Source organism: Anthonomus grandis, chromosome 1 (assembly GCF_022605725.1).
Source record: "Anthonomus grandis grandis chromosome 1, icAntGran1.3, whole genome shotgun sequence".
Taxonomy (NCBI): domain Eukaryota; kingdom Metazoa; phylum Arthropoda; class Insecta; order Coleoptera; family Curculionidae; genus Anthonomus; species Anthonomus grandis.
Window position 1 is genome coordinate 13990998 of NC_065546.1, and position 22367 is coordinate 14013364.

General features: G+C 27.3%; 1 protein-coding gene across 2 annotated transcripts in view; it reads right to left on the minus strand.

Annotated features, from left to right (window-relative positions):
• The window catches only part of LOC126737691 (protein Shroom), a 267451-nt gene extending 245314 nt beyond the window's left edge, over nt 1–22137 (minus strand). For both annotated transcript variants that reach the window (XM_050442804.1, XM_050442724.1), the window contains exon 1: nt 21743–22137. The gene's annotated coding sequence lies outside the window, so the exon portion shown is untranslated. The remainder of the gene's footprint in view (nt 1–21742) is intronic.
• Between the last annotated feature and the right edge of the window lie 230 nt (nt 22138–22367).

A 22367-nucleotide genomic window follows, 5' to 3' on the forward strand; every position in this document is an offset into this window, starting at 1 on the left:
GCTATGTACCAACATACAATTCTTACCATTTAATTATTTTTGTTATGCATTTTTTTTTGTGAATTTTCTTAACAATATTTATTGCCTAGTAAAAGATAAAGGGATATCTATCCATTTCATGTGTAAAAAATATACTGATAAAATATAATAAAAGAATTGTCTATTAAATTAAAAAAATTCTTTAATCGCTTATTTTGGCATTGTAGATTTTACTTGATCTACAATTAATACTATTCATAACTCCGTAATTTTTAACTAAAGATATATGATTTATAGAAAAAGATTTGCTATCAATTAGCGATTTAATATACAGGGTCAGAAAATAGATTTATTATTAAAAAAAATAAATGTTTTACTAGCTTAAACGTGCAATAATTGCTGCTATGTTTTCCGTATAATAAAATAAAAAAATTGTAGAATCAATTGTAAAATATTTACAAGGAATGTTCGATTAAAACATTTAGGAAGAAAAAAATTAAATTAATTTTGACCTGCTTTTTATTTAGATCCTTAAAATCTAAGAATATTAGGCACTGACAAATCAATATATTTTATTTTAAAGAAATGTAGAACTAAGAACTTGTTCGTGTAAAATGTCGCTCTCGTTTAGGTACTATTAATCTTAAACAAAATCTAAAAACTTAAAATTAAACCTCATAATGAGTACATAACTTAAATAGTACTGTCAGTTCTTATCACAAATGTATGTCTAAGTATATTAATAATAAAGGCAATAAAATCTATACACAATCTGGAATATAATATCTATATTAACTGGCTATTACTTTTAGTTAAAATAATATTAATAGAGTTATCTATTATTATGTTGGTTTTCATACTTTTTCATCTAATTCACTTTATTATTTTTAGTTGGTTAAACGCAAAGTTTCACCACTCCTTGAGGTGGTATTTTAGATCTAGTTCATAGATCTAGTTTTTTTTTAGTAGTTTTTTTCTGTTTTTATAGAGAATGTCAGAATATTATATAGATGTGTCCTTAATTCCATGCAATGCCGCTTCTGCCAAAATAAGAAGATTATTATAGGATCTTAAAGTTAATCCAAGCAAGAATGCGGTAACGAATATTTTTAATGTTATAAGTATAGTCTTTTATTATTTCTAGAGAATCCTGAACAATTCTTCAAACATAGCATAAATGGTGAAGAAATAATCCATACTTGCAGTGGAGTCGTAGTTGTAGAAATAAATAAGTGGAAGGAGACTGCATGATTTTCATTTTGACCTAATAACATAGGTTATTAGAATTAAATAGCCTTAATATATTTTTAGTTTATTCTACTTTTTTATTTTTTCTTGTACTAAATTAAGAATATACTAATTTAAAGTTTATTTCTGTACAATATTTTAACTATAATGTCCCCGATGAAATCTTGATTTATTTACGTAGCTGCAAGATATTTATTTTTCTCTTTTTTTATGTATATATTTTAATTAGGTATTAACTTCTAGTTCTCTTAGTTTAAAATTTGTAACATGTTTTATATGGATATAGAAATATTTGTATAAGTCATGAATTAGCATTAAAAATTATTCACAATTAACATAAAGCCAGTTAATACAATAGCAACAACGCTGTTCCTGCAAACTACAAAAGGTTAAAGATCATATATCTGTGAATGGTATAGTTGTCAAATATTCAAGAAAGAAGTACCATTTTTCAATAGGGCAGTCAAAAATGTCGCTAAAAAATTATATTTGAAATTAATTTGTCTGGGGGAATGTAATGAACGAGCTCTTATTGCAGTAGAATGTAAATTTTATATACATTGAAGATATATTTAGTAAGTAGACATTTATGAAAGTAAGCGTAGAAGTACCTAAGCCTAAAAAAAGCTGCTAAGGACACAATATATTCCAGCATCATTAGTAAAAAAAATATTTCACTTCAAATTTTAGAATATCAGAAAATCTAATATTAATACTTTAATATCCTTTATGTAAAAAAAAAATTAAAAACTTGATTGTAGTTTGCTACTAAGAACTAAGGTCATATAATAAGTCAGTGTATAACTAATCCAAAATATTGGTAACACTGTTGTCTACATATTCTCATAAACAGAAATGGAGAAACATATTGATTGTGTATGTTAAAACTTCATACATCGTTGCAATAATTTGTAAAAAGTAGTTATTTACATTTCAATGAAAACAATAGTATCATGTTACTTTAGGATCATACATTTTAGAAAAACTTCACTTAATAGTATTTAAATAATAAATATGTTACTTCATTTAGTTAAAACCACATGTAAATATTGTAAATTTAAGTAATATTTTAAAGTAAAATAGGTCATAAAATGTAAATGCCCTATATATTTTATGAAAAATAGATTCAAGTATTGTACAGGGTGACCCAATAAGACTGTTCCTCGGGCATATCTCGGGAACTGTTCGTAAAAAAAATTAAAAAAAAAAATTATTAGGTAAATCGGTCATGAAAAATCGTTGGAAAATATTTTCAAGTTCTAAAAATTACCACCAGAGGGCGTAATTGCCATCTTAAATTTTAAAATTGCATTTTTCTTTAATTTTCGCATAACAACCAATTTTTTTTTTTTACATTTTTAAAGAGAACCAGGTTATCTATGATTTTCGTAAAATAAAAAAATCAGCCATTTCAAAAATAAAGATGGTGGAGCGCGTTCAGTTGTTTTTGCAATAACTTGCTTTAACTTCTTAACGGTTTGACCGATTTTAACAAATTTGGTATCGTTGAAAAGAGCATTCCTTGGGCAATAAGAATCAACCAAAATATAGTTGATTTAGTTGAATCCTTTTCCGCCTGGGGGCTAGCTTTGACACCATCACCCAAAATCCTAAAAAAATCAAAAAAATCAAATGGAATGATATGACTTTTTCTTTATGAAAAAGTAGCCAAATAACATCTAAAGAGGCCAGTGAAAACCGTTTGTCAAAATGTCTTTCCTAACCGCAAATATTGGGAAAATAAGGAAAAAAAACGCATCCCGAACGTAATAAGTCACTTTAATATTATAGGTAGGCCTTGGAAAATGAAACAAATGAAACATGATGCATTATAAAATAATAACAGCTGTCATTTGCTGTGTTGTTGTCATTATTATTGTCATTATTCTGCTGTGTTACATTCAGAAAGTGTAGTTATTTGAATTTTGAATCTTTTCTGCAATGCCGATTTCTAACCAAGAAGCATTTAATATGCTGGCGATATATTTTGAGTGTTTGCAAAATGTGACCATCGCTGCCCGCGCCTTCTATTTGCGCTATCCGAATCGACCACGATACCATCGCCGCGTGTTTGCGCGTTTGGCCCAGCGCCTGTTAACAACAGGTAGCATCCATAGACCTGCTATTATTAGAAATAGGCAAAATAACGAACAAAATGTAGTTAATGTCCTGGCATCTGTAGAAATCAATCCCCAAATTAGTACTAGAGAGATTTCTCGAGACTTGGGTATTCCTCAAAGTACGGTTCACCGCATTCTTCGAACCCATAGGTATGTAACCTGCTAAATATCATATCTTAGGTTTTTTTTTACATTTCTTGCTATTTTAGGCTACATTCCTACCATATCAACTTACACCAAGCCCAAAGATTTGATTTTTTTAGGATTTTGGGTGATGGTGTCAAAGCTAGCCCCCAGGCGGAAAAGGATTCAACTAAATCAACTATATTTTGGTTGATTCTTATTGCCCAAGGAATGCTCTTTTCAACAATACCAAATTTGTTAAAATCGGTCAAACCGTTAAGAAGTTAAAGCAAGTTATTGCAAAAACAACTGAACGCGCTCCACCATCTTTGTTTTTGAAATGGCTGATTTTTTTATTTTACGAAAATCATAGATAACCTGGTTCTCTTTAAAAATGTAAAAAAAAAATTTGGTTGTTATGCGAAATTTAAAGAAAAATGCAATTTTAAAATTTAACATGGCAATTACGCCCTCTGGTGGTAATTTTTAAAACTTGAAAATATTTTCCAACGATTTTTCATGACCGATTTACCTAATAATTTTTTTTTTTTTATTTTTTTTACGAACAGTTCCCGAGATATGGCCGAGGAACAGTCTTATTGGGTCACCCTGTACTTTATAGCCAATAAGTTTGTTTTAGAACTAAATCTGAGAAATTGTGCTAATTTTGTACTAGCCAATAAAATGCTGATTTATAGTTATGTTATAAATGTGGCAGATACCCTTTAGATAATACTGTAAAATAAAGAAAGCCTCTAAAGATGCATCCTAACTAAAGATAGTTACTACCTGCATTCTTTTAAAAAGAAGAAAGACCCACCAATTACAGATAAGATTTGGACATCCCTACTACGTATTGCTCTTTAAGAGGACAGTAATAAAAATGAACTTTCTATTAAGATAAAAAATTAGGAAGGTGTAGAAAGCTTTCAATATGGTACAAAGATCTCATCCATTCTTCTTAAGGAGACCTACATACAAAATCGACAAAAACAAAGAAAACACAAAGTCCAAGGTCTCACAACATACAGTGCAGTGCAGCTCTTAATTTCCCCCCCCCCTCCCTCTTTTCTTTTAAATGCGTTTAAATAAAAATTTTAAATTTGGCATACATCATTAGCAACCTAAATACTATTTTTTGATCTAAACATAATTTTGCAAAACGTTAAAATGGCGCCGGGATGCAGCAATTAAAATGAGCTTCCAAACGATGTATCGCACGACACTCCATTCTATTTAATTACATTTTTCAAAGTATTTTTAGTTCACTAGAAAAGTATATATATTTGTAAATCAGATAAAATTAGATAAAATAATATTTAAAAATGTTAATATATCCAAATTATTTTCAAATCTACATTATTTTGGAAAAAAAGGAAAATTATGTATTTAACCTACTTCTGTACAGACCAATTAAAAAAAAACAAATAATATAACAGAAAATTTGTTCATATTTTTGTGAAAAAAATTGCGTAATGCCATAAATGGTTATTAAGTGAAATAAAAAGTACAAAAGATAGGACTAATTACGTAATTAAACAAAAATGCGTTGAAATTTCTACAAACTAAATATTAGAAATTACAGTATATGGTAATACATTTGAGGGTGTTTATTCGGCTTTAAAAAACCTCAGGGATACAAACCAGATTAAATAAAAGCAAAGTTGTATAATTTAATATCTATTAAAATGCTAAATAGCTAATTGTTACTAATATTACGACATTTTTTCTTTTAGCAACCATTATTAATAATTAATTAATGCTAACCATTAATATTAAAGCTTAAGGCGATTTTAATATGTAAGTGTGATACATCTAGTTCAATATTGCTCAAATTAAAAACAAATTTTAAATGTCGCTAAAAGAAAAAACGCATTATTAATTTAATAAATCACCATCATGTCAGGCGAACAAGTTGCTTTAAAAAAGTATAATTTAATTTGCTTTACGATTTAAATAACGTCAGGAAGAAATATTTTTTTTTTTTAATTTTTTGTTCTTTTTTCGGATATCTTCGAAAATAATCAGTGTGGCTTTTTAGTAAGCATTGGATTGCGCAACATTGCCCGAATCTGCCTTGAGCTTGTATCTCTCATGGTTCATTAATCTTTGATATATCTTTGATTTGCTCTCCAGTGGTCAATCCTAATTTGTGAAAAAACGGAAAAAGAAAGTTGTTAAACAGAATAAACATAGCAACAACAACGGTTGTTATTTGTTATATGATATGTGTATGTGTATGCCTAGGTCTAATGACGATAGGAGCGAAATACATGAAGCTTTTTAAAAAAAATTATATATATGTTTAATGTGACCCTGACTTATAGTTTTTACTTTTGTTTTGTCTTTTCTTCTCTTGGAGAAAGAATTGATGATATATTTCAAAACAAAATTCTAGTCTTAAACTTTTCAATATTTGTCTGAGCTTAAAAATATAAAACTAACCATGCAACATGGAAAATACTAAAATCAAAAGATTAATTACAAACAATTAATTTCTTATTATTCATTATTGAGAATAAATGAAGAAAAAATAAAAAAACCCTAGCTGTTAAGCCAAAGCTAGTTAACCTATGTAAAGTTAAAAAAAAAATAAATAAATAGTTTAAATCTAAAGATAAATAAGACATACTAAATTTTTCACAAAAAATTATTCTGGTTACAAAAACAAAATCCAAATTAAAGGCAACAAGAACTTTTAAAAAAAGTAAATAAATCCTTAGGATAGTTAACCTTTAAAACATATTACAAAATTATTCAAATAGGAATATTATGCAAATGTTTGTCGATATTAAGCTTAGCTTATAAACACTTTTTAATTCTTAACTATTAAAGATATTGAGGATACAATCATTCTTAAAATAATATGGCTATTATTTAAAAAAAAAATAATAATCGCGAAATATTTGAAAAAAATGCGTATTTTTCATAAATTATTTCCTACGAGAGACAAATAGAAATGATTTGTTTTTTTTACCATTGGTAGGTCGTAATAATTATACTACTTTATTATCGTCCAAGATTTTCGTATTTCTCTTAAAGAGCTAAGTAAAATAGTTAATATATATTTAACTTTTAGGTAGTTAGTTCCAATTTACCTATTTTTCAGTTTTTATATTTGCAATTAACTAAACGTCTTTAGTTAAAACTTTGGGTAAAATTCTCATTGTGATAATTATTCGGTTTAACAACCTACGTTTTCTGCCTATTTAGTAAATTCAGTCGCTGTAAAATAATTGTACGTACAGGGTGTTGCGACCATTGGAAATTCTAAGGGGGTCAGCTAAATCAAAACAAAGTCGGACCATCGGAAAAGGACATAACATCATACAACTAACAAAGTCTAATAAAGTTGCATAATTTAATGTTTAATAAATGAGAAATTTCCAATAAAAACGAACATTTTTGAATTGTTTTACATCATTTAAAATTAAATGACAACATAAATTATACTTTCTTTCATTTACAAAAATTTTTTGAGGATAATTATTAAGTGTAGAAACCTCATCTCCCATAAGGATCGTATAACAAGTATTCGAAATATTTGTCAAATATGCTTGCACTATGCACTAGGTGATTTTTCCAAAATTTAAATTTTAATATTACATTTGATTAATATATTATTTTTTAAGTATAATTTTTAATCTGAAAATTCTATATCAGATTTTGATGATAAAGCTTAGACATATTACGGCTTGAGTTTCAGGAATTGATATTTTTTTAATGAATTTGAACAGTTGATAAATTTATCGTAAAATGTAAAAGTTATATATTTTTACTTTTAAACGTTGCGTAATAGCTCATTAATTTAAAATATTAAAAAGGTCCCTTTTACAGTATATTTCAACAATGAAACGAATATGAAATTTTAGTCACTAGAATTAATTTTCAAAACACTTTATATATATAATAATAGATATTGCAAGATATATTTTTATACAGAGCATGCTTTAATTTATTAACATAGGCTACATTGTAATTTTTTATTATTTTTTTGTTATAGGCCGTAGTGCCAAAACGGCTATATAGCAACTAATATTTTTTTACGTCATATTATAAAACAGGTTTTTAGAACTAAATAGAAATAAATTTAAATCACTGTAAAAATAGTTGTAGTAAAAATTATTCTCGCATTTGTATTCATAAACTGAAATTTAGAGATGTCTTATGAGTCAGCCTAAAGTTCTTAGGTTGGACTTGGAATTTCCCACTAAACTTCCACCAGCGCTTTCAGTTTAATATTTACCCATAGTAAATAAAAAATTGAATTTCAAGGATCAGTTTAATTTATAGGTAATAAAAGTTATTGAAGAAGTATCCAACAACTAGGAAAATAAGTCTGCTATTAATAAAATTTACGGTGAATATTACTCGAATAAATTCCACCTTCTAGCAAATGAAATTATAATCAACTCCTAAAATGGCATATGGTTATTATTGCTTATACATGCAAAACTTGGTATGCGTGTACAGAATTTTATTGTGGGTATTTATTTAGGCGTTCTGATTCATTTACTATTTTTAGTTTATAGCCTTAGTGCAGCCGATGTAGAATAACTTGGCGGCCTTGGTTCGGTCAGGTTTTGGTTTTTTTATGACTATTGAATTAAATTGCTTTTGTTTAGGAACATTTACACTTTTTTTTTCATCGGTACTTAACGCCCACGAGTCTGACAAACAGTGTCATTAATAGTTACTTCAAAATAGTTTTTTAATGGGTATGTGGGTATATCAACATTGAAAATAAGAAAACATCATTACGGATTGTTAGCCTCTAGTTTGTTATTTATTGTTATGAATTCAAATACATTTAAAACAAAGTCAAATATGATTTACTGATATATTTTAAGCAGTTATTTAAAAACATATAAAGAGTAATTTTCAATATTTTTCTTTAAATATAAAAATTCCTATTAAATTAAAAAACATTATTTTTAAAATAAGGCAATAGAGAAGATTATTTTTTTAATAAAAAGATTATATATAGAGTAATATAAAACAACCGATTAAATATGCTATAAAAAATTGAAGAATAAAAAAAATTGTATCAAAATAATTCTTCAATACAGCTTTGCCATCTTGTATACTTTAAATTTAAGCTAAATATATATTGTTACGGATTTCCCGGTTTAACAAATAGGAACACTTAAAGACTAAACTTGTATTCACTTCTTCACTTAAAATCACAAACAAGGCTATTTTTACTAAGACCTTTCTTGCTTAATTTGATCTATAACGCACACATACGCACACGTCCATTGAATTTTTTTTTTAAATGTTGATTCTTTATATATTTAATAAAATTAGTTGATATAATTTAGGCAATGTGGCAATTATTTAATTTTTTTTTTTTAAAGTCTAGTTATTTAAGAAATTTGGTGTATTTTAATTTTGTTATAGAAAAAGGAACAATGCGTATCTCCTGGCCATGCATAGGAATATTTTTCCTTTGAAAATTGTTAGTCTAAAAATGCCGAAAATAATGAGTGGCCAATGGCTATACATACAGGAACTTTATTAAAGACAAACAAGCATATAGAAACAGCAAAATAAAAAAAGAAAGACATTATGTGGTTAAATCAATTCTCTGATAAGAATAATAATTTGGGACTTACAATTTTATTGCCAGAATGTGAAAATGTGAAATTTATTTAATTATTATTTGCCGCAAATTTTATTAATACCCATCTTATCTTCTACAAAGTATTTCTTTTATTGTTGGATACTTTACCAACTATAAATTTAAAAAAAAATATTTAAATAAATTTTGTCCATGAATCATAAATATGGAAGTAAAATTGTTTAAAGCTGTTATCATAAGGATTTCGGTTTTTAAACCGTCTGTTAAGTAAGCTATTTTGACATAAACAAGAACTCATAAATAAATATAGAGTACTACTGTATCTTTAATAAAGACTTTACCAAACAATTTTCCAATAATACCCACTTGTTCTTTAATTTTATTTATCTGTCAAAAGTCTGTTTATCTGTGTGTTTATTGTATTCACTTAAGGGTGATCATGCACGGTAGTATGTATATAATTTTGGAGTAGTTTGAGTAGTCTATATCGATTAGTCAGATTCTTAAGCAAAATTTACATTTAACGTCGGGATAGATCTCTAATCAGCTTTTTTCAATTTAAAGTCAAGCGTTCATTTATTCTAAAGAGAATTTTCTTTTTAAATAAGCTTTATAATGAGTTGCCACAAGTGACACATCTCATTAAAAAAAAAATTAAATAAGGTTAGGTTTGATCCTTTTGGAGTTGAAGAAAAATGAATATTAGATTCAGGACGCAGAATAAGTCAGAAACACAGATGTGATTTTGCATTTTTCTGAAATATTTTTTAAGAGTGCTAGCGAATTTATTCCAGATAGAGTCCCCAACCTGTTTAAACTCCGGTTAAACTATATATATCTAAATCTGTTTCATTGTTCCAAGTTTACCAATTTATATTCAGCTTATGTCTTGTTGTTATTTGTTGAAAGTACTAAATACAGGGTGTCCTGAAATTATATCGCAATATTTTACCAGCCGCATCTTTGTCAAAAAGACAAAAGAACTTCATATACAAGAATCTTGAAAAGTGAATCGTTTTCATGTTACAGGATACTTGTGGTGCTACAGGATATATAATGACCCAATGATAAAAGTGTACAATAGTCAAAATTAGATCTCTGAGCACTGTTTTTGTGCACATTCAGACATATTTTTTTAATTTAACTTTCTAATTTCTAAATACAGCTAAGGCAGATTTTTAAAAGAAGCAGAAAATACATTAAAAACTGTGCTACATAGTAAGATCTATGTACCGTTGCGGGGTCTGTAAAGCCTGCGATACCATGCTCCCTGATATACTGAGTGAATATCAGCACGACGTCATAAATTAATGGATGAAAGGATTTTTCCTAATATATCTCCGAAATCCACCGAATCTAGAGTTATAATCAAGGAAAGTCACAGACTAATCCAGAGTTTGTTGATCTTAACTAAAATCTATATTTTTAAAACTTTAGTACAAATTGATAGGCCTGTCACTCTTTTTCTCTCAAAAACTTAAAAATGCCAGCTTCTTTAGTCAAAAACTTCAAAATGTTAATTGCCTGTAAACATTAAGAATAAAGTATTGAAGAGTTGAATTCAAAATTCCAGCGCTTTCTACTCAATACTTCAATATTAAATTTAATTATTAGCATTTTACTTGTAAAGGATTTTTTTAATTTATTAAGCTATTTTAATGACTTCTTTTATAAATGAGATTCCTTTCAGAAAGTAGAAGCAAAATGCTGGTATTTCTAAATTGATAAAAAGAAATTGTAAGAAAGTTACTAAGGGTAACACATTAGTAATTTTAACCGTAAAATTACACCCTCCATATAAAAGGTGCAATCAACAGGTAACAAAAACTACCCCTAATAAATAAATAGACACTTTGATTGCCCTTCACGCCACTTTATATTTTATGGGCAGTTGGGTGACGACCGCGTTCAGGTAAAATGTTTGGTCATCTTAATAAGATTTTTCATTTAATTATTATTGTAACAAACGTTTTCAACAAGCTATAATCTACTTATAGCATAGGTGGTAAGTCCTAAGTAATATTGAATTTAATATATCTTATTAGGAGTGAAATCTTAGTCGCTTATAGAATTTCTCGTTTTTTTTATTCTGTACGGTTCCTTTCGTATTTTTTAAATTTCCAATTTTTTTAAAAATTGCTATTTGAATAATTAACTAATTAGGCTTTTAAAAGGTTAAATGTCTTTAGTCTCAATTCATAATTGTTAGGTATTTCAAATATAATTAACAAAAACTACTAATTGGAAAAAATACCAATTTTTTTTTAATTTTGAATATTGTCATCACCTATCATATAAATAGAAAAATAAAAAAAACGTATAAATTCTTTATATCATGTGCGTTTCACCATAAAGATAATTCAATATATAATTTAAAGATGGTTTAATATAATGAAGATAAAAATAACACATCTCGTGAGAGTAAACCTGTCTATTTTATAAATAAAAAAATAAAAAAAAAATAATCCTTAAATCGCGAAAAGAAGCTAATTAATGAAATTATGAGTTAAAAAAAAGACATCATCAACTTATAAGTGTCCACTGAGGGACATAGTTCGCCCTCAATTATTTCCATTTATCCCTATTTTGTGCGTGCTCCAAATGCTACTAATACGCTTTTTTAGGTTTATAGTCCACCTAGTAGAAATAGAGCCACCTATAGGCGGCCTCTACTGCAGCTTGTCCATCTATTTTCCGATAATCTGGCATCGTGTTCTGCCTAATTATGTTCTAATATAGCAACTGTTTCTCTAGCGTTGATTTTTCTTGTTTCTTAATTATTTCTTTATTTGTATATCCGGTCTTTACTTAAAAACATCCAACATCCGGCGTTCTTATAGCCCATTAAGTTATGCAGATCTAATCTATAATATTTCTTGAAAGTGTCAATGTTTCTGTGCCATAAGTAAAAACAGGCAGCACTTATGAGTTAGAGTTTTCAAGTCCGAGTTAAGTATATTATTTAATTTACCAAAGGCTGCCCAAGTTATATACATACAATACAATCGCTTTATTGTCAAAAAATTATAAATTTTGTAGACAAAGCTAATATAAATAAATAAATAAACACATACAAGTAAACACATGAGTACACAAAAAACAAAAACACAAAAACACAAGACATTTAGATTTTATACAAAATAGGTAACCTATTGTACATGGTCAAATTACTTATATAACTAAATGTTTATCAGTCAGATGTTGATATTAAAAAGAATATAAAACAATACAAAAATGTAAATTAGGTAAATCTAGTTAATCTTGGGTGACGGGGAAAACTCAATTTATTTATTCCTGCCTAGCCTTTTAGGTCCTAAATATTTATATGATTTTATTTATCTTTTTCAGTAACAGAAACATTATGGTTTAGCATGAGATTTGTCCTTGGTTATGGTGATTTTTAGTCTACCCTCAGAGAACCGTCATAAAAGTTTTGCAATATTGCCATTGCATGGTCCATATAATCGGCTATGAGGACGATGTCGTTTGCAAATCTTAGACGACTAGGTTTTTCTCTATTTATATTGATACCGTGTTTGTATAGGTTTGCATGTTTGGTAGCTCTTACAAGTATGTTCCAAAAGAGTCGTAAGTCTGAAGCTAGACATGACGTTTGGGTACATATGTTTAAATAAGTTAATGTAGCGATGATCTAAGTGACCTCCAGTCAATGCTGTAAGGATTTTCTGTTGATGTATAGCGCGGAGGGCTTGGAATGATGGTAGCATGAGAAGAATCGTCGTGAAAATAAACAGAAATAATATTGTATTTTTTTTAATAAATAAAACAGCTACTCTTATACCTAAATATTAAGCATAAGACTATAACTATAACTTTCTGAGATCTAGAATCATCATGAAAGAAGCCATCAAAATAAAATTTTAATGTATTGAAAATTTCTAAACAAAGTAAGTTACACTTTTTGAATATAGACTGAAATAAGGTTAACAATAGGTTAAGATAAAGTTAAAGATTTTTTGTGGGAAATAGTCTTATCATAGCTACAAAATAGATCAAAATCCAAATTATTGAATCTAAATTAGTTAAAATATTTATTGGAAAATAAATAATTTTAAAAAATACATACGTTTTCACATAACGTATTTATTTGCATTATTTTAAATAAACATAATAAAAACTATTTGTTTATCATTTAGTAATTTTTTAAAATGTACCAAAAAGTACGCAATTTTTTTTTATATACGATTTACATATATCCGCACTTTGATACGTAAAAAGAAAAACAAAGTATAAATAAAAATCACCATTAATATATTTTTAAATTTTCAGCTTACCATATAATTTATTCGAAAAGGTTATTAAAATAACAAACGTTTTACCGCTTAAATAGACTCCAAAGCTGAACCCAACCCAACTCCAATTATTGTCTGTCGAAAACTATTAATATATCGGTCTGACTTTGATAAATTATCCTAACAAAGAGACCTTTTATCAGTACAAAATTTTTTAATCCTCAAGAGCTTAAAAAAATCACGATCCACAAGAACAAATATCGGACCTCTCGAGATTTATCTATAGCACATACTGCTCTCTCCAAAAGTTGTTTATTTGAAAACCAAATTTATTTGTCTACACCGGTTAAGGTATGTCAGACGGAATCCTTTGATCCGACACCGCATGTTACCCTAATGGTGCTTTAGTCAAATTCTTCAAGTGTGGTTAATTTTTTGCGATCCTCTTGATTATATTTATGGAGGCATCGGTTAAAGCGCTTTGAGCTGCGGTACTTTTTAATCGAATAAACTCAAGATCAAGTTATCTAAGATCAAGTGATCGTGTGAAGTTTTGGAAATAATCGGCGATAATGGCAACTTGGATAAAGTTATTAAAGAAGTAAGGTAAATTATTATATTTATAAAAGACTTAAAGTAAAAATAAATATGATTTACTATACAAAAAAAAAATTGATTTTATTGCGCATCTTTGTATTTATGTATGCTTTTTAATTTTGTTTACAAAAAAAATTAGTTTTTGTAATACCTTTTTTTGTCTGGGAACCTATATTACCTAGGGGTCTTAAATAACAAAAGTAGCCATGGGTACATGAGGTTATTCTAAGGTACCATCCTTTGTACTTATTTGCTTTAAAGGTGTCTTTTATATTCTATTTTTCATCACGGATATTAGGTAGTAGATTATATTTTAGTTTCTTAAACAAATGTTTGCAAAACAAGCAAAAATGTATGTCACTTTATGTATATTGGCATTCTTATTACATAGCTTAAAGATGTTATACCTAAGTTTTAGTTTTTTCTTTCCAAATATTTCTATGTAGTTTGCAATTAAAAAAATATTTAATGCTTACCATCAGGTATATTGGACGAAAGTTTTATTAAATTTATTTTTTCTGTAAAACTGGCTCGCTCTAAGAGTTTTCCTAGATTGACAGTCAAAAGTAAAACTAAAATTACAAAAAAAAAAGATCCAACTAAATCACGTTTTAAAAAGGATGCCCATTAGCTGGGTGAAACAAAATAAGCAAAATCGGTCCAAAGATAAAATAAAATTTGCAGCTAAATGCGGTCTATCTGTTTAACTAACGCATTGGAAGTACCAACATATAGTAGAAATTCCTAAAAATAAGCAACATTTATAAAAGTTACTTAGAAGCAATATAGTTAATAAAATATATAAAGATTTATAACTAAGATTTTGTAAATTATTTGCTTTTAAATAAAATCAATTTGGGCAAGTACAGTAAAATGTAACAAACTTAATTCAATGTCAAGAATTAGCATCGAATTTAAAGAGTGCATATTTACAAGGGAAAAGAATAAACGTTTATCCCGTAGACACGAAAATATAGAAATATAAAAAATACTGTACTACATGAGATACAAGAATTAATAAAACTACAAAACTCTACAATAAATTAGAAATAATTCAATCCTAATGATTATTAAATAACTATAAAATTCACCAATTCAAATTAAAATTTAAAGTATAGGATAAAGTTAAAAAGTGTCTGTAAATTATTCGTCAAAATTATAATATGTTATAGATAATATTAGTCTCTTAAATTTTTTTTTAAATTTGTTTACTGCTAATATGTTGTATGCAAAATGAACTGTAATTAAACATTTTGTGGCTTAAATATTATAATTTAAGTTAAACGAGAAGAAAGGACAGATGATATATTAGTAGTATTGATGATTTTAGTAATACATTTATAATATAATCTCATATTTCAAATTGCACATACTTTTCAACATGAGTCACCTACACCCTAACTTGTATCACCTATTGTGACTTTTTTAATTGTATCTGTATTTTTATCTAATTCATAGTACATATTAAGAAATCTGATTATTGCCTATTGTTCAGCTGACTCTAAAACTTACCTTCGTCAAAATTACTCATTTTAGTGTCATAAGAAAAATGATGATAGTTGACATAATGACTCTTAGTATCGAATATGTTCCAAACGTTAATAAATATTTTATTAGAAATATAAAATTGCACATACCATACAGATATTTAATTTACTTTTAATTCAAGTCAATAATATATTGCTATTGAAAATCATCGTGCATTCAGTATTCACTTCTTCTAACGTTAACGGTAATGAATCAAATTAATTAGTGTTAATATTGCTTTATGAATGCTTTTGACTGACTAAATTGCTAGCTTCAGCCACCGAACATAAACTAGAATAGAAGGATCACTCTAAGCGCCGCCCAAAATGTTGCCTTTCTCACTCGCTTTCTGATGCTACTCTTTTTTGCTGCCCGGTGGCGACTGCGTTATACAGGGGCGTTTTCAATATTAGAACTATAATAGCGTTGTGCGGAAATTTTGTACTTTAAAAATGCCGGCGATATGTTGCGTAGATGGCTGCAGGAGTAAAAGGGGATATACATTTTTTAAAAAATAAAAATGGATTAGTTTACAGAAAAAAATACACGCTTTTCTTCAGTATTTCTTAAATATCTCGGAAAATTGAGATCCTACAAAAAAATTCAAAAAGTGTCAGCGATTTAGAGTACATATTTTTTTTAAATCGTGATTTTAATCTAAAAAAATGCAAAATTTTTGGTAATATTCTGTTATTAGTGGTGGTTTTTAATAGTGAAAGCTATCCGATTTATTATTAGTTGCATTGCAATCATTTGAATGATATAAATTTTAGCCACTTATACCGTCTAACCATACTTAAAACTGCATTTTTTTCGTCATTAAGGGTGGTTTTTAAGGGTTTAAGTTTCAAAATATTGATGTGTACTATAATCCCCAATGTAAAACTATATTTATTTTGAATATTTATATGAATTCTAGGTTGTAAAACACCTATTTTCGTTTTATTTGAATTTTAGTGGTTTGTTCTTTCATCCCCTATTTAAAAAGCAAATAATTAGGCATTTAATAAGTTTTTTTTATTTAACTGCCTTTTTATATTTCACTCTTACCGAGTTCCATATGCTGAGTGTTGTTATCACATTATTATGTACATTTTATTAAATATTTAAAAAATGGGTATATTAACGAAGTTATTATTAATTAAGTGTATGTAATATTAGGTAGGTAGTTTCTTGGTCAGTTAAGAAAAGAGCATGAAAGGAACGTAAAGCTAAGATTTAATTGTGTACATTCTAATAAACTTAATTTTAAAGCTATCTACCAAGTGTTTTTCTTACAGTTATTTGTTCAAAAGAGATACTTAATAATATTCTTTCAATTTCATTTTAACAATAATACAAAGTGCCTTTAATTTCAAAAAATTCCATATATTACACGCTGCCCGCCGCGATGTACGAAAATATTCCTTTTTAAAAATGTTTCAAACACCCCCCGTATCGTAAAGGATTGCCGTCGAAACTAAATAATGATTTACGACCGCGTAAAAAAAGTCGGCACTCTTTAGAAGTCCCTACTTCAAACGGCCGCAAGAGAGTGAACCTACTGTCTTGTTCTTTATACTGTGCTTCAGCTGAGCTGAGCGGAGCCATAACTTAAAATATAGGTTAAATAAAAGGCTACTGAAAAATTATTGCGGGTTACCAAAAAATCGTTATCTGCCCATTAAAAGATTTATTGTTATTTATTTTACTGACATATCTAGAATAAAACTTCATGTCTATATTTCTAATAACTTTTTTCCATACAATGTAAATTTATAAAGCTAGATATTATTTATTAAAATATTTTCTACCATATTTTGTTCTTCTTTATATCAATTTTTTGTTTTAATTATATAAGTAAAATATAAGAAAGCACGATTGTTATAAGCATATAAATTTTTTGTATTTGTTTAGCTGAAGTATATGTGTATATACGTTTTATTATATCATCCCACTATATGTTTAATCTCTCAAACCAGATGTTTTAATAAATTATGCAAATAAGCTGTTGGCTTATTTTAGGAAGCCATATAATTATTTGTTTAGTATGTTGACTTTTGCAAAAAATATTGAATTTTGTAATAGCTTTCCGATTTTCGCTTAACTTTTTGAACTTTCATGAAAAAAACAAATAATATATTCACAATCTTTAATATTTTATAAAATATAAATAGTGAATTAAAAAAGAAGTTTCATAATATTTTAATATTTGTATAGCAATATAAATTCATTATTTATTATTAAAAAAACACTTACTTATGTTATTTCTTTTAACACATAAATAGAAGAAAAAATTAATATTTATTAACAACTTAAGGCATATTACGCACCTAATACCTAAATTGTTAGTAAACTGTATATTTTAGCATCCATAATATTTAACAACTACCTTGGGCTTAATACATTTTTGTACATAAACTTTAAATATACAGTTAATTCCGTCAACCTGCAGGGGTTCCTGTATGTATTCCTATACTTCATAAATTGCTTCTTTGACTCTATGAAAACTAACCATAGCTTACACATTATTATATGTATTATTAATTTTTATGGTTTTCTTTATACTTAAATATTTATTAAACTTTATATAATATACATATAAAAATGTACTTTTAATGTGTGTGCTAGGCTATAATATTTCTGACAGCTATTCAATTTGATTTATTATAATTGTAGAAGCGGGCAAGATTATTTTTTTTTATTTTATGTTTGACTTAACTAAGACACTTTAAGACAGAAGTTTCAAAAATAACGTAAAAACTACTTTAAATTAATGAAAATGCAATATTCTTCTGAAATAAGAAAAAGGTTTTAACTACTAACCAAATTTCAGAGTAACCACTATTTATTGCGGAGCATTCTATCCAAAGTATATAAAAAAGTAATTTATATGCAAATATTATTTTATTTGGGAGAAAGGCATTTACTTTCTAAAAGCCATTCTGGCTTTCGCAAAGTATTCGGTATCATTCCAGCTCTATTAAACATCTTGGACATAAAAAAGGCTTCAGAGAAGAGTTTGCAGTAACTTTTCTAAAGTTTAGCAAAGTCTTTGATATTGATTCTAGTTTTCTCTATAAGCGCCGGGATGGACTTAGAAGTTGCAAAAATTTTATAGTATACTGTTCAATACGTTTCTTATGAATACCAAACTTCATATACTACCTACAGCGATCATATTAATGAAAAATTAAGTGAATTCAAATGGCTCGGTAATAAGGGCAACTCAAAAAAAAATTATTAAGCATAGAACTAGATCAGCCTAAGCTTTATACAAGTTTTGAAATTTTGTTTATTTGCTATAAAGAAGATATGAATATATATGTGCGACTTGGACTAAATAAGTATTTATTTGTATTTACCATATTTCGTAAGGCATAAAAATACTAAAATATAATATTGAGTTTTACATTTTAAGTATTTTCTATAACAAGTATACAACTACCATATATTGTATAATAACAGTTAAAGCATCAACATTCAGGGACTCCCTCCTACTATCTGCATACATATTAAAAGTAATCATAGCATACGCAATACGTAAACGAAGACTTTTATAGTTTTCTTCATTCTTGACTATTAAACTTTTCATAAAATCATACTTTCATACCTCGACGAAAGTGCACGACTGTAATATGGGTAACGGTTATTTTAAATTAAATTGGAACAGAGGGCTATTGGTTACTTTATTGTGGAGGATCGTTGGAATATACTGGTCTGTTTTGTTAGTAGCCATATAACGGAATTATTGCCTGCGGTCTGATTATCTCATAAATGGATTCGTGTGTGGTTATGAATTTGGAATTTTGTCGAACCTGTAGGTCAACCGTCTAATAGGCATGAATATAAGTTGATGAAGGTTAACAGCGTAGATGATTTATTAAAAAGATATTCATATAATATGAGCCTGGCATTTAACTAAGAATCAGCGTTATTAAAACTAAACTTTAATTGATCTTAACAGAAAAGTTAAATGACTTAAATACTTTTTCAGCTAATTAAAAATTCTTATCCATTATAATATCAGAATCTTATAATAGATTTATATATATATATAAGAGCTTAATAAATATTGCTTATGTGTAAAAGGATACAATGAAAAAACTCCAAATTCATTAGTTATTGCAAATTTTTGCTATAAAAAGAAATTTTATTGTTAGCAATATATGCAATATTTTATTTAAAAGCAAAAAATTATATGTTATGAAATATACCTATTTAATATGTTTTAAAAAACTACACGTTTCAGTTTTTTTTATTTTGATTTCAAAGAACACATTCAAGGCTGATTAGCAATTATTATTTTGTTGTCAAGCTTATACTATATTTATTGTACTTGAATAATGTTAATTTTCTTCAAACGGACAAAATTTTCAATTAGCATTTTTGTTTGGGAATCTATTTGTATTAATTATTAGCTAAATATTAGGTACAAGGTTTTTTTGTCGTAAAATTTACTTCTTCATAATTTTAAAAATTGTAATTAAATAAAAAAGTAAAACTAACTTAGAGGATCAATTTTAATTTTTGTTATTAAAAACTGTTTTTTTGTTTTAGTACATAAATAATTTATGACTTTATTTCAATCATTTAAAATTGGCCAAAAATTATTATTTATATTCATCCCTAGAGAAGCCTTAAAAAGAAAGTATCGTAGCTGTAATATCGTCTTAATATTATTACAACTTTATTTCCTAACATTAAGCTTATAGTGTAGCAGTTTTGTTAGGTGTGTTTAGAAAGTTAATTTAAAAAACATACAAAAGGAACAAATTAAATCGAGCTAATTTTTGCTGAATAAAATAGCCATAAAAGGCCAACAACTCGCACAGAGTCAGAAACTTATTTAGTTCTGAAAGAATCGAAGAATTTGTAAAACACTTTGTATCATTTACAAATAGCTATACACATTTTCGAGATAACATATTACAGTTAATGTTTAAATGTTAATTAAAAGTATACTATTTATCGATAAACCGGGTTGCTTATATTAGAAAAATACTATTTGTTTATGTTTTGGTGATTTGTTTATCATAAATTTTGGATAAAAAGGGTTTTTTTAATTTATAATATTTAGAGTTATTATTAGTTTTTAAGGTTTCTAAAATTTCAAAAAGTAAGGAAAATTATATTTAAAAACTATGAGGAGCTATAGTAGATAAATAAGAAACTATTTAAAAGAGCTCAACAAGAATAATAAGAAAAGTAAAGGTAAAAGAAATTTATGTGTTTTGGAAATGTAAATTTCAATATGAGGCATTTTTATTTATTGTCGGTAAATTACAAATTACATTACTAAAGACAAAATTAAAAAAAACACATTATTTCTTTTTAAAAATGAAACACATTTTATTTATTTAACTTAATAAACATGAAGATGAATAATTATGAAAAAATAAGCCTTCGGAATAATAATCTCCGGTATTTCATTTATTAATAAAATTTTCGAATTTTGCAATAATATCTTTAAAAATTATGTATCCTTACTCTACATTTTTCTATAACATACCTGCTTTGTCTGTAACATTAGATCATGTAAAATTATTTAAAAGATTTAGGATAAAATAAGACATTCTACTATTTGTAATTAATATTATAAAATATATATAATAAAAAAATATAAAATGCATATGCAATGCAATTTAATTATTTGCAAAGGCATGCAATAAAAATTTAAAAAAATAATTCAATACAAACCAATATGGAAAATAATAAAAATTGTAGGCCTATATTGCGACTTCCAAATAAAAATTTAAAAAAAGATAAATATTAAATGAGCTTTAAAATAAAATTAAACTAAAATATTTAAATATCTGATAATTAAAAATCAAATATATGAAATAAAGAAATTACAAACAGCAATTAAAATGTTAAAAACCAAGTAATTCCTAATTTCTTAAATTATTTTGAGAAATAAGAAAATTAATTTACACACTTATTTTTAAATTACACATTTATTACTATGAAGAGGTTTTAATGGTAGTTCCGTTGCAATTGTAAGGGAGGCAGCATATTAAAATGCAAGCCATCGCAAGTAGCGCAAAGCAAGTTTTTACCTTACATAAATCAAACGCATGGTGTCCCTAACTCACCTGCGAATCAATTTGTTATATATATAATTGGACATTTAAGCCATTGAAAAACTTGCAAAAGGCTATCCTTGGTTTACTAGTTAATGTGCGGTCGCTTTCCAGTTCTTAACTTGTTGGTAATACATATTAAAAGCTTATGTATCTTAAATAATTTTACAGTTGATAAGTGAGATATTTTTATTATAAATAAATAATATTTAACAATAAACTTTAAAAAAAAGAATTAAACAAGAAACTTACCTCCATTTAAAAATAAATATTATCACAATCCGGTAATCCAGTAAGCATAAATCTAACAAACCAACAACAGTACCACTTGTCCCGAACGTCTCCCAGCACTTCACCACATGCACCAGGTCACTGCTCAAAACTACAATTCAAAGGAGTACACCAAAAAAAAATCTGCTTACTTTTATAGTGAAAATAACCCTTGATAATCAAAACCAAGTAAGCACAAACTCTACACGGTATAAATATAATTCGACGGATAGAACCGAGCTAGAGAACCAAGAAAACGGAGGGCACCAGATTGCGTTGACCTTGGGCAAGAAACGAAAAACGTCTTTAGCGCATTCAAAGGTGGTACCGCGGAAAACGGATGGCTTCGGTACCGGCATTCGGTGACGACTGAAGAAATAAAGCCACGGAACCGGCGCGGGTACCGAGAACCTCCAAGAATTCTTCGGGCGAGCAAGCGAGCGGACCGGAGACCGTCTGCGCCAACTTAAATAACCGAGCCGTTGACTTGTGGGTACCGAACATTGAAGGAGTTAAAGAAATGGTGCAGATTTTGTTGGATCGTTTGGTTAAATCAAAGGATTTACAGAGTGTTTTAAATTCGAACCGCAACATAGGGATCTTGGAA